The sequence below is a fragment of the Capricornis sumatraensis genome, chromosome 13, assembly GCF_032405125.1.
Source record: "Capricornis sumatraensis isolate serow.1 chromosome 13, serow.2, whole genome shotgun sequence".
Classification (NCBI taxonomy): Eukaryota; Metazoa; Chordata; class Mammalia; order Artiodactyla; family Bovidae; genus Capricornis; species Capricornis sumatraensis.
Window position 1 is genome coordinate 68,475,840 of NC_091081.1, and position 12,768 is coordinate 68,488,607.

The window sequence follows — 12,768 nt, forward strand, 5'->3', positions numbered from 1 at the left end:
AGTGCAGGGGACACGGGTTCAATCCCTGGTCCGGGAAGTTTCCACATATTGTGAGGCAACTAGGCCCATGCCCCACAACTGCTGAAACCTACACACCCTGGAACTCATGCTCTGCAACAGGAAAAGCCCCTGCAGAGAAGCCCAAACACTGCAAGCAACAAGAGAGTAGCCCCTGCTTGCTGAAACTAGAAAAAGCCTGCGGGCAGCCGTAAAGAGACAAATAAACAAAAATTTTTTTAATGCATAGAAGATGGTGATGATGATTACATTATGAAATGAAGGAGGGTGTAGTTTATGGTTTTCTTAAAGACGCCCATAGAGATGATGAGATTTTCTAATTCCAAGTATGAATACAGATCTATTATATGAAAATCATATTAATTGTATGTCCTTTCCCTGGACAGTTCCTGGGGGGAAAAATAGCTAGAAAGTGTCAGGGAAGGAATTTTACCATTTCAGAAAGAGAAGAACATATTTCTGGTGCCCAGTCTAAATTTTCCTTTTGGTGGTATTTTTAAAAACACATGAAGTTGCAGCATTTGAATTTCTATCAAGCCCCACTTTTGGTGAGAAATCAGCTAAACATTAAATTAAGTAATATGAGCTTTCTTCTAATGTAGCTAACACCTCTCTGTGATGAAGAAATACAGTTTGGCCTCATCATGGTATCTCCAGAAAAAGCCCTTGAGTGTGGGGATAGAAGGTGATACAAATTGGTGAGACATGCTATGCAGAAGCTGAAGGTTGTACTAGCCACTTGACGGGGCATGAAGAGGCTCTTGCGTGTAGGAGGCCTTTCACTTGCAGTGTTGTGTCACTGCGTGGCAGTCCCTTGGAGTTGTTTACTGCTGAGTGTGCTGCCAAGGGGAGGAAAAAATTGCAAGGAGACACTTATTGAAAGGGAGCCCAAACAGAGCAGTGTGCTCTTCCAGGACAAGAATTCTCAGCCCTGGAATAATGAAATTCAAATTAAAGGAGCGTTCAGACTGCTGCTCAGATTCATCTGAAGTGTTCTCTGCAATGTGTTATGCATCACTGGGAACAACCTGTAAGATGTGCCATCTGTAACACATAGCATCCCAGACCTCATCAGAGAGCAGACAGTGTGATCCAAGTTGACCTCTGAAAAACAGTCAATGGAATTGCTGCTTCTGTGGTTTCACCTTCCTGTGGTTTGCACTTTCTGCTAAGGTGATTTCTGTGACAAGAGGAGGATGAAAATCTCGAATGCCTGACAAAAATAAATAATGTGATTTGACTCTTTCTTACAATAGTCCCTGGTGGCTCAGACGGTAAAGTGTCTGCCTACAATGCAAGAGACCCGGGTTCTATCCCTGGGTCAGGAAGATCCCTTGGAGAAGCAAATGGCACCCCGCTCCAGTATTCTTGCCTGGAAAATCCCATGGACAGAGGAGCCTGGTAGGCTACAGTCCATGAGGTTACAAAGAGCCGGACACGACTGAGCGACTTCACTTCACTTCACTTTATAATAGTAAGATGAGTATTCATAGATATTGTTTATTTAAGATTAAAAGCCTTTATTTTACTATCACATGAAAATCCTCTTGTCTTGTATGGATGAAGTATGTCCAGGAAGCCACAGTCAGTCATATCAATTTAATCTAATTTTAGAGGAAATTTAAGAAATATCAAATCATCAATTGGGCGACATGTTTGGTTATGGTGTAGGATCTCTGTAGGTCTGATGCTGGGAGGGATTGAGGGCAGGAGGAGAAGGGGACAACCGAGGATGAGATGGCTGGATGGCATCACGGACTCGATGGACGTGAGTCTGAGTGAACTCCGAGAGATGGTGATGAACAGGGAGGCCTGGCGTGCTGCGATTCATGGGGTCGCAAAGAGTCGGACACGACTGAGCGACTGAACTGCACTGAACTGTATGTTGCTCAGTTGCTCAGTTGTGTCCGACTCTTGGCGACCCCATGGACTGTAACACTCCAGGCTTTCCTGTCGTTCACTGTCTCCTGGAGTTTGCTCAAACTGTTGTCCATTGAATCAGTGATGCCATCCAACCATCTCATCATCTGTCATCCCCTTTTCTTGCCTTCAATCTTTCCCACCAGCAGGGTCTTTTCCAATGAGTAGGCTCTTTGCATCAGGTGGCCATAGTATTGGAGCTTCAGCTTTAGCATCAGTCCTTCCAATGAATATTCAAGGTTGATTTTCTTTAGGATTAACTGGTTTGATCTCCTTGCTGTCCAAGGGACTCTCAAGAGTCTTCTCCAGCACCATAGTTCAAAAGCATCAGTTCTTTGGTGCTCAGCCTTCCTTATGGTCTAACTCTACATCCACATATGACTAAGGGGAAAATCATAGCTTTGACTATACAGACTTTTGTTGGCAATGTGATATTCTTTGGTTTTTAATATGCTGTCTAGGTTGTCATACCTTTTCTTCCAAGGAGCAAGTGTCTTTTAATTTCATAGCTGCTGTCACTATCTGTAGTGATTTTGGAGCCCAAGAAAATAAAATCTGTCACTGCTTCCACTTTTCCCCCATCTATTTGCCATGAAGTGATGGGACCGAATGACATGATCTTACTTTTTTGAATGCTGAGTTTTAAGTCAGCTTTTTCACTCTCCTCTTTCATCTTTATCAAGAGGCTCTTTAGTTCCTCTTCACTTTGTGCCATTAGAATGGTATCATCTGCATGTCTGAGGTTGTTGATATTTCTCCTGGAAATTTTGATGTACTGTTTTTCCAGTTCCAACTCATTTACCCAAATAATTTTATTACTAAACACCTATCCCCTTATTATAGCTCAAAAATAAATACTTAGTAAAACTAATGCTAAGTAGACAGCTATCATTAATCCTTCATGGGGTTGTTACATAGGTTACTCAGTGTTCAGTCGTGTCCAACTCTTCGTGATCCCATGGCCTGTAGACCACCAAGTTCCACTGTTCATGAAATTTTCCAGGCAATAATATTGGAGTAAGTTACCATTTCCTACTCCAGAGGATCTTCCCAACCTAGGGATCAAACCTGTGTCTTTTTTGTCTTCTGCATTGGCAGACAGATTCTTTACCACTTTGCCACCTAAGAAGCCCCATTACATAGGCTAAATGAGTTAATATTAGTAGAGCCCCATTCCTGAGATATTATTTATAAAATGAATAAAGAACATGAGAGTGAATTCCACTTATGCATCTCTCTTGGTAAGACAAAGTAAATTCGTTTGTTTGTCTGAACTTAATAAAGCAGGCCTGTATCATACTTGATTCACTTGGGGTAACAGTAAGGGGATCTTTTGTACTCCAAGTCTCACAGTAAGTTACTCATAAGTCTTCTTAACAAGCAATGTGTTATGTTTTTTGTTGTTGTTTGATTGATTGCTTTGTTGGTTGATTTTTTTTTTTTTTTTTTGGTGTGGGGGCACACTGTGCAATTTGTGGGATCTTAGTTCTAACCAGGATCAAACCTGGATCATGGCAGTGAAAGTATGAAATCTAACCACTAGACTGCCATTGAATTCCCAGTGCTTCATGTTTTTGTTACTTGAAGAAACACAAGCTATAGGTATGCCTTATACCACAAATTCTTTCTTCTTCCTCTCTCTTCAACAGCAGAGTTCCTTGTTGAAAGTCATGAGGCAGGGATTAAAGTGCTTTATGCAAAAACGCAACATCCTCAGGTTTTAATAAAAGTTTTTTCTTTTTTTTTTTTAATAGTAACTAACTTATGTATTGGAAAAGCAGTGGCACCCCACTCCAGTACTCTTGCCTGGAAAATCCGTTGGACGGAGGAGCCTGGTGGGCTGCAGTCCATGGGGTCGCTAAGAGTCGGACACGACTGAGCAACTTCCCTTTCACTTTTCACTTTCATGCATTGGAGAAGGAAATGACAACCCACTCCAGTGTTCTTGCCTGGAGAATCCCAGGGACGGGGCAGCCTGGTGGGCTGCCGTCTATGGGGTAGCACAGAGTCAGACACGACTGAAGTGACTTAGCAGCAGCAACTTATGTATGGTGTACTTCAAAGAGATTTAAGCTTCTTGAAGGAGAGCAGTCTTTAGAACCCTTCCTGGCGCAATCTACATTGCCTGCAGCAGTGCTCTGCCTACGGTACACCCATTGAGTATGCACTCAGTTGAAGACTTTCTCACTCTAACAGGGAAAATACAAGGCCATGGATCTAACTTCACTCCCTAATCCCACAAACTGGGTCTTATCAGCAAAGGAAGTTTAGATCCTGTTCCTTGCAACTGTATATGCATCTTAGAAATGCTGGACTTCTCATAAATGGCTCAGTGAAAGTCGTTCAGTCGTGTCTGACACTTTGTGAACAATGGACTATAAATTCCATGGAATTCTCCAGGCTAGAATTCTGGAGTGGGTAGCCTTTCCCTTCTCTGGGGGAATTTTCCCAAGCCAGGGATCGATCCCAGATCTCTTGCATTGCAGGCGGATTCTTTACTAGCTGAGCCACAAGGGAAGCCCTTCATAAAGGGCAGGTATTCTAAAAAAGCATCATTAAGGGACATAGTGAGTAGAAAAAGAAAAAAATAATGGTAGCCCTAAGATTCTTTCTTATTCTGTAGGGCTGTTTCCATGGAATCTATTCCATTTCTAGGATTATGGTACAATGCCATTTATTCTGGAAATTTGTAACTAAGGTATGAAAGTAAGTAATGAGGGAACTAAGCCAGAAACATACTGCCATAGATTGACCTTGAAATCCCAGTAAAGGAACTGAGATGTATCACTTCCCAGGTCTGCCGCCCATCACCCAAACCGCCTCAGCTGGACCCTCCCTTGACCTGATGCTAAGCCAATGCTCAGTGTGTATTCCTCCAGAATTGGAGAAGCAAAAGTACATGAACTGCCCAAAGGAGAACCTTAAGCTGTTTCCTTTCCCCCACCTCAAGCACTGGCTAAATCTCACCTAGAGACGCCGCTTCTTTGAAATCCACATGATACTGTTCTTTAGGCTGCTTCTATTTGTGGGACACTAAGTATGGTAAGCTGCAGTCCATGGGGTCACTAAGAGTCAGACACGACTGAGCGACTTCACTTTCTTTTTTTCACTTTCCTGCATTGGAGAAGGAAATGGCAACCCACTCCAGTGTTCTTGCCTGGAGAATCCCAGGGACGGGGGAGCCTGGTGGGCTGCCATCTATGGGGTTGCACAGAGTTGGACACAACTGAAGCTACTTAGCAGCAGCAGCAGCAAGTATGTTTTTATACCTTCTCCTGGGTATCTACATTTTACCTATATATTTGTTATATTTTAAAAATTACATTTTACAAGGGAGTATTACTCAGCCATAAAAATGAATGCATTTGAGTCAGTTCTAGTGAAGTGGATGAATCTAGATCCTGTTATACAGAGTAAAGTAAGTCAGAAAAAGAAAAACAAATATAGTATCCTAATGCATATATTTGGGATCCAGAAAAATGCTACTAATGAACCTACTTGCAAGGCAGCAATAGAGAATGCAGACATAGAGAACAGGCTTGTGGACACAGCAGTGGAAAGAGAGGGTGAGACGAATTGAGAGGGTGGCGCTGAAGCATGTACGTTACCAAATGGAAAATAGATGGCCAGTGGGAACTTGCTGTGTGATGCAGGCAGCTCAGCCTGGCACTCTGTGACCACCTAGAGGGGTGGGATGGGGTGGGAGGTGGGAGGGAGGTTCAAGAGGGAAGGGTTACATGTGTACCTATGGTTGAGTCACGTTGTTGTAAGGCAGAAACCAACACAACATTGTAATGCAATTTAATTATCCTATTTAGAGCTCCCCAACTTACTAAAATACCTTAAACTGGTATTTCCTAAAATTGGCAAATGCGATTTTGAATGTTTGACTTTTTAACTAATACATTTTATTTTTTTTAGAGTGATTTTTAGGTTCACAGGAAAACTGAGCCGATAATACGGGGAGTTCCCATTTATTCTTGTCTCCACACATGTACAACTCTCCCTATTATCCACACCCCCCACCAGAGTGGTGCATTTGTTACAATGGATGAACCTACATTAACCTATCATTGTCATGCAAAGTCTGTCATGGTCTACATTAGAAATCACCTTTTTTCTTACCAACATGATTTTTTATTTGCTGCATAAATAGTAGTAATTCGTGGTACTTGATACTTTGTGCAGACATGAAAGTTCAGTTCAGTTCAGTTCAGTCACTCAGTTGCATCCGACTGTTTGCAACCCCATGGACTGCAGCACACCAAGCCCCTATCCATCAGCAATTCCCGGAGTTTACTCACTCATGTCCATTGAGTCGGTGATGCCATCCAACCATCTCATTCTCTGTCATCCCCCTTCTCCTCCAGCCTTCAGTCTTTCCCAGCATCAGGGTCTTTTCAAATGAATCAGTTCTTTGCATCAGGTGGCCAAAGTATTGGGGTTTCAGCTTCAGCATCAGTCCTTCCAATGAATATGCAGGAGTGATTTCTTTTTAGGATGGACTGGTTGGATCTCCTTGCAGCCCAAGGGACCCTCAAGAGTCTTCTCCAACACAACAGTTCAAAAGCATCAATTCTTCGGCACTCAGCTTTCTTTATACATGAAAGAAGTTTCATGAAATCAGGAGTTGCCATTTTGAAAAGGGTCTTGTTTCATAAATTCAAGATAGGCCTATTCATCACAATCCAATAGTACCCCCTCAGTCCTTTATAAATGGAATTTTCTTCTACTTCTGTCCATTTCCCAGGGCTTATGGACCCATTCATATTCTCCATATTTAGAATCAAAGATTCCTTTCTGAAGAGATCCTAATTTTAAGGTAAAATGTGGTACAAGTTCCTGAATTCCCATTTTCTTTTCACTCTTGAATATGTATCTGTGACATCTGAAGATTATATAATTCTGTTGATTGTGGAATGTGGCAACCTGCCTTCCAATAAATTGAGGATTAAGGGGAAAGAGAGATGCAAACATATATCCAATAGAATGACCCAGTCATGTTGTTAAAATTGTTCAAAATTATTTCAGGTGTGTGTACTGTTGGGTCGTTGCCTCTTCTCAATTTCTTTAACTTCCCTGGTGGCTCAGACGGTAAAGTGTCTGTCTACAATGCGGGAGACCTGGGTTCATGCCCTGGGTCGGGAAGATCCCCTGGAGAAGGAAATAGCACCCCACTCCAGTACCCTTGCCTGGAAAATCCCATGGACGGAGGAGTCTGGTAGGCAATAGTCCATGGGGTCGTGAAGAATCGGACATGACTGAGCGACTCCACTTTCTTTAATTTCTTTATGCAGATGAACATTGCTTAAACTGAGCAACGGAGCCGTTTGGCAGCTGACTCAGAATTAATCCATTTGGCATTTTATGATCTTTATTAATAACAATCAGGTCTGTGAAATCTCATGAGATGGCACTGTGAAATAATTTTTTCAGAACCAGCGCTCTTCTGTAATAAGCATGTGAGTTTGGTATAACTGTAGAGAAATGGTCATAGAGTCGTACTGTTCTCCCATGAGATCAACCTGATGTAGTGATGAGAATCTTGGAAGAAGTTTGTCTGTTGAAGTAAGAAACAAATTTGTCTGTAGCTTCATCATAAACAACCTCTTCATCATGAGGATATATACTATGTTTTCATCATACATTTCACGGGTTGTCCCTGGTCTTGGGTACAGGCTTTGATGGAACCTTATCACTGAAAGCCTCTCTCTCTGAGTTTTTCTTAACTGCCAACTTTTTCTTCCGCTGCTGCTATTTCTACCAAACGTTAAGTGTCACCATTGTTTGTTCTTAATTTCCTAAATGCTGAAGCCTGGAGGAAAGGCAGCCGTCTTCAGTGGTTGGACCCTACTTTCCATCATCCCATCTTCTGCCACTGCAGCCTCTTGAGTTTCTTCAGTAGCGGCTTTGTGCTTCAGGCCTTTCTGCTCAAAAACCCCTTTTGATGTTGAATGTCCTGTGGGTTTTGACAAAAGTGTAGTAGTATTACACAGAATAGTTTCACTGCCCTGAAAATGCTCTACACTCTGTGTAGCAGTCCTTCCCACCCCTCTATAGCCCCTGGCAACCACTAATCTTTTTACTGTCTCCGTAGTTTTGCACTTTCCGTAACAGCCTATAGTTGGAATCATACAAACTACTACTTTTCAAATTAACTTTTTTAAACTTTGTTTCCTTCTTGTCTTTTCATGGCTTGATAGCTTATTTCTTATTTATTTTTAGCGCTGAATAGTATTCCATTGTCTGGCTGTACCACAGTTTATCGCTTCACCTACTGAAGGGATGGGTTGCTTCCGAGTTTTGGCAATTATGAATAAAGCTGCTGTAGACTACCCAGGTACAGAGTTTTGTATGGATGTAAGTTTTTAGTTCATTTAGTGAAATACCTGGAAGCATGATTGCTGGGTCACATAGTACGAGTATGTTTAGTTTCATATGTAATTACCACACCGTCTTCCAAAGTGGCTATACCACTTTGTACTCCCACCAGCAATGAATGTGAGTTCCTGTTATTCCTCATCTTCATCAGCATTGGGCATGGTGGCCATTCTAATAGATGGGTGTCGTTGCTGTTCAGTAGCTAGGTTGTGTCCGACTCTTTGCAACCCTGTGGGCTGCAACATGCCAGGCTTCCATGTCCTTCACCATCTCCTGGAATTTCCTCAAACTCATGTCCATTGTGTCAGTGATGTCATCCAACCATCTCATCCTCTGTCATCCCCTTCTCCTCCTGTCCTCAGTCTTTCCCAGCATCAGGGTATCTTACTGTTGCTTTAATTTGCATCTCCTGAATGACATATGATGTTAGGTATCTTTTCATATACTTACTTGCCATCTATATATTTTCTTTGGAGAGGTGTCTGTTCATATCTTTTGCCATTTAAACATTGGATTATTTTATTTTTGAGTTTTTAGTTCTTTATTTATTTTGAATAACAGTCCTTTATCAGATGTGTCTTTTGCAAATGTTTTCCAGGCTGAGGCTTGAGTTCTCACTCTCTTGACATTCTCTAAAAAAATGGTTTTAATTTTAATGAAGTCTTATCGACTGCCTTTTGAGGATCTTATCTTTGGTGCTATATCTAAAAAACCATTGCCTTACTCAAGGTCATATAGATGTCTCTCCTTTGTTATCTTTAGCAGCTTTATAGTTTTGTGTTTTACATTTAGGTCCAGGATCCATTTTGAGTTAATTTTTATGAGGGCTCTAAGCTCTCTGTCTAGATTAACTTTTTTTTTTTTTTTTGCATACGGATGTCCAATTGTTCTTTTTTTAAAATGAATTTGTAAAATATAGGTTTAAGATTGAAGTAGAAGGTTATTTGGCCACCTGATGCAAAAAAAACAGCTCATTGGAAAAGACCCTGATGCTGGGAAAGATTGAAGGCAAAAGGAGAAGAGGGCAGCAGAGGATGATATGGTTAGATAGCAACACTGACTCAATGGACATGAATTTGAGCAAACTCTAGGAGGTAGTGGAGGACAGAGGAGCCTGGCGTGCTGCAGTTCACAGGGATAACAAAGAGTTGGATACGACTTAGCGACTGAACAAGAAGATTATGCGAATTAGAGAGGTGGCTTGGAGAAGGCAATGGCACCCCACTCCAGTACTCTTGCCTGGTAAATCCCATGGACGGAGGAGCCTGGTGGGCTGCAGTCCATAGGGTCGCTAAGAGTCGGACACGACTGAGTGACTTCCCTTTCACTTTTCACCTTCATGCATTGGAGAAGGAAATGGCAACCCACTCCAGTGTTCTTGCCTGGAGAATCCCGGGGACGGGGGAGCCTGGTGGGCTGCCATCTATGGGGTCACACAGAGTCGGACACGACTGAAGGGACTTAGCAGTAGCAGAGAGGTGGCTCCTAGTCACCAGAGTGATGCTGGATGCTCTCTGTGTGGACTGACCCAGAAGTAAAAGATTCTTTCTAGAAAAATAATAAATCACTCATTTAATGAAAAAAAAAAAGATTGACGTAGAAACAGTCTTGGTTTAGAAGCAAATATTTTACATATCAAGGTGGAGTCATGAAATGATTCTGACAATTACATTCATTCTATTTTTAGAAAACAATAAAATGCAAATGTGTCTACAGACCTCATTTTTACTGTACTCAATGGGTCTTCCTGGCAGTGGGCTGCCTGGTGGCTCAGACGGTAAAGAATCTGTCTGCAATGCAGGAGACCTGGATTCGATCCCTGGGTTGGGAAGATCCTCTGGAGAAGGAAATGGTACCACACTTGGAGCTTCCCTGGTGGCTCAGAGGGTAAAGTGTCTGCCTGCAACGTGGGAGACCTGGGTGCAATCTCCAGGGGGTTGGGAAGAACCCTTGGAGAAGGCTATATGCTATTCTCTTCAAAGACTGTAATTAAACAAATATATTTTTCCCGCTGTCTGATCTTGCCAGAATGGGAACACTGAGTTCTGATCATTCAGTGAGAGAGCAGTTTTGCTGCAAATGAAATTTGCACTTTTCCTTCTTGGTATGTAGCATCCTAAATATTTGAAGCTGGTATTTATCTACTTAGAGGCTATTGAAGAAAAGCTGGTCTGATTTTTACACTGAGGTCTCAGGGCCAGCTGTGACTCATGCTGCTGATCAGTTTGTGTTCATTGTGTGCTAAGTGTTCACAACAAAGGAGTCTGGTGATGGCGAGGTTGAGTCAGTAAGATGATTTATCTCTTGTCTGTTCCATTGGAGAATGAGCCTTGGATTCATGCCAAGATGATAAAAGCCAGCAGCATCTATGTTCTAAGGTGTCAGGCTGATGACTGCACAGCTGGGCATGTGCAGAGTGCTGCAGGCAAACCCTGGGTGACTTACATGCCACAAATATTTGTTCATTGGGTCTGGCTGGCAGAAGAAACAGGAATTGCAGCAGATATCAAACATAGTCTTGTCCCCAAGGTATCTCATTGCCACAAATTGACAGCTCTTCACTAATTTAAAAATCAGCACTAGTATTTAAGTTTTTTCATTATTTTAGGAAGAACAAGCTAATTTAGATAATCCTAGGAATTGAAGTAATTTCTATGCACAGAACATTTACCTACTATAAGAAAATGAAACCTTTTTTAGATTCACTATTAGCATTAAAATGGCCTTATGAATTATTTCATTTATCTACGGATATTGAGCCAGGATAATGTACCTAACAGTAAACTTTGAAATTTAGTTCCACAAAGCAGTGCTATCCCTGTAGTAAAATAGAGGTAAAAGTATAAAACTCACTATGTACGTGGCTCATAAATGTTCAGGTCTAGATAATGACCTTTAATTTTCACCTTTGCTTATCATTTAAAATCAGACCTCTAGGCATTCTTAATCTGGCTCTTTAGAATGTTAAATGTTTTATTTGAAATGCATATTTAGTTTATAAGTAGCAATTTAGTGTTCTGTTTCCATGATGCATTGATATTAAATAAAGCCCTGGAAAGAAGTAATTTATTACAACTTGTTTCTCCTTTGTACAAGTCCCTATATGGGCTTGATGTTGCTTGCTGGATATCAAAAGAGATTAGAGGCAGCATGATTTCAGAGGAAAGAATAAGCATCTGCCTCTCCTAGGATTTTCAATTAAAAATTTTTTTTGTCTCATTAAAGAAAAGTAACAACAGAATTCTAAATAAAACACAATTTTAAAGAGCTAAGTAATGTTCCTTAAATGTTTAATAACTGATACTTCAAGCTATTAAACATTTATATGTTTTGCCTTGTACTGAATGTAAAAGTCAACTTACTTGTTGAAGAATACCTAAAATACACTGAAATTTTATACCCTAGTACAGTTATCAGTCTGTATTATTATGACATATTTACACCCAAATGGCTTTTCATGACATGTACTTGAGCTCTTTTAAGACTTAGTTTTCATAATAGAAGATATGGGTTGTTTGTTTATTTACAGTTAGATTCAGTGATAGAGGGCATGTTTGTAATTGTGTGCTTTAAGTCCAGTCTGTATGGGTGCTCAGTTGCTCAGCTGTGTCTGACTCTTTGTGACCCCATGGACTGTAGCCTCCCAGGCTCATCTGTCCACGGAATTTTCCAGACAAGAATACTGGAGTGGCTTGCCGGCTCCTACTCCAGGGGATCTTCCCAACCCAGAGATCGAAGCAGTATCTCTTATGTCTCCTGCACTTGCAGGCAGATTCTTTACCACTAGCGCCACCTGGGAAGTTCTTTAGGTCTGATATCTCCAACTTTAAGGTGTGAATATAATGAAAGATTTTGCAGATTTGTTTCACTTGGGGAGTAAATTCCTCACAGGAAAGAAAAACTTCAGGTGGATATATTAAGAATGATTGTGTTGGCGTTTATAATTCCCCATCTTTCCCATTGTTTGAGAATATAGATGTCTGATCTATGACATAATTTTTGGTTTATGTCTTTGAAATCAACAGAAAACAAATACATATTAGTAAGTAGAGTTTGGCATTATTAATGAACAATTTGGAGGAGACTGCATATATCTTACCTCATGCAATACACAAAAATAAATTACAGATGAAATAAAGATTTACATGTGAAAAGTAAAGTGAAATTCGCTCAGTCGTGTCCAACTCTTTGCGACCTCATGGACTAAGCAGTCCATGGAATTCTCCAGGAGTGGGTAGCATTTCCCTTCTCCATGGGATCTTTGCAACCCAGAGATCAAACTCAGGTCTCCTGCATTGCAGGTGGATTCTTTAACAGCTGAGCCACAAGGGAAGCCCGAGAATACTAGAGTGGTTAGCCTATCCCTTCTCTAGCGGATCTTTCCAACCCAATGAAAAGTAAGAATACTAGAAGAAAATATGAAAAAACTGTATTACATACCATTAGAGT

The 12,768-nt window shown here is 41.1% G+C and overlaps 1 pseudogene; it reads right to left on the bottom strand.

Moving 5' to 3' along the window:
* Window positions 1–6,648: 6,648 nt before the first annotated feature.
* On the bottom strand, window positions 6,649–8,337 carry LOC138089574 (ribosome production factor 1 pseudogene; annotated as a pseudogene).
* Between the last annotated feature and the right edge of the window lie 4,431 nt (window positions 8,338–12,768).